The sequence below is a fragment of the Amphimedon queenslandica genome, unplaced genomic scaffold, assembly GCF_000090795.2.
Source record: "Amphimedon queenslandica unplaced genomic scaffold, v1.1 AMPQUscaffold_12823, whole genome shotgun sequence".
Classification (NCBI taxonomy): Eukaryota; Metazoa; Porifera; class Demospongiae; order Haplosclerida; family Niphatidae; genus Amphimedon; species Amphimedon queenslandica.
The window spans coordinates 1-1,393 of record NW_003546941.1 but is presented as its reverse complement, the minus strand read 5'-3'; positions in this window follow the sequence as shown (position 1 = coordinate 1,393).

Below are 1,393 nucleotides of genomic sequence, written 5' to 3'. Positions count from 1 at the left end.
AGAGTCATAATCTACAACAAAATATATTACTCTCCATCTTACTACATATTCCATTGCTAAGACTAAAGTAATATAAAACCCATACCGATGTAACCTGGCACCTCCTTTCACGTGATACAACTACTAATAAAGGAGCTGCAAAAAAACATTAAGTTACATTTAATAAGTAGGTAACTTAATTTAGTAACAACAATCTAAATACAGAATTGCCTTTTAAATATATTGCAAATTCCAATATCAAGCAAAAGTATTGCTGAGTCTGCAAATCATTTTCCAGCTGTAATTACCTCTAAAGCATAGTAATAGAAACATGTCAAAAGCAAGCAATGTAAACTCAAGGGCTAATGATAACTATAGCACAAACGGTAATGGTGAACAAACTTTATTACCAATCACATCAAACCTCAAAATTTAATACCACATTGTAGTCATTGTGCCAAGCAAGTACCTGTAAAAAGTATGAATGTGAATACTAACTAATAATGATAACGGTAGCATCTACATTGTTTCTGATTGGATCATACATTTATGTGAATGCATCTATTTTAGACATAACATATGCTTACTAATGGTATCCTCAATTACGATACTTTTGACATTCTTAATATAAAATAACACTGTATATAAACAATGTCCAATGTCCTAATAATATGTGACCATAATTGACAAAAGGTACCTTATGGCGGGTAGTGAAATTTGTCTTTCTAGCCTAAGAAATCCAACTTCCTGAGCCCCATTTATCATAAAATTACTCCACAGGATGCAAAAAGTTACCATAAAACTTTTAGAAACAATGATTGTCTAACAAAGCACTCACAGGTTGATATTTTCCATTATAACGATCAATTTTAAAATCCGCCATAAGGGCCCTTTTGTCAATTATGGTCACATATTATTTTGTTAATAAAAACATGCACATGTTAAAACAATCATCAATAAAAGATGCGCAACGTCAGCCGGCAAGCATTAACTTTATAATGCACACAGCATGATGGCAACATTATAATGTGTAGCAAGTACAATAGTCATTTGAGGAAAGTGATCCCAAAAGCAATTGAAGAAAATGGTGGACCAACAGGACATTGACCTCTTTCACACACACAACACATTCAATGGTTAAATTACATAGATTGTACATATTTAAAATTTTATTTTAGTAAAATAGTATCACTTTAAAATACTGATTTTTAAAACCATAAAATATATAACTATACAGCATTCACAAATCAAACCATAACAGTCTGCAGTTCCAGCAACACACAAGGACAATGTAAAAGCAAATAGGATAAGCATCATTATTATATACATTATAGAGCAGAGTACATGTACATCACTTCCACAAATGTTCAAGTATACAAAATTCACAAATCAAACCATAACAGTCTGCAGTTCC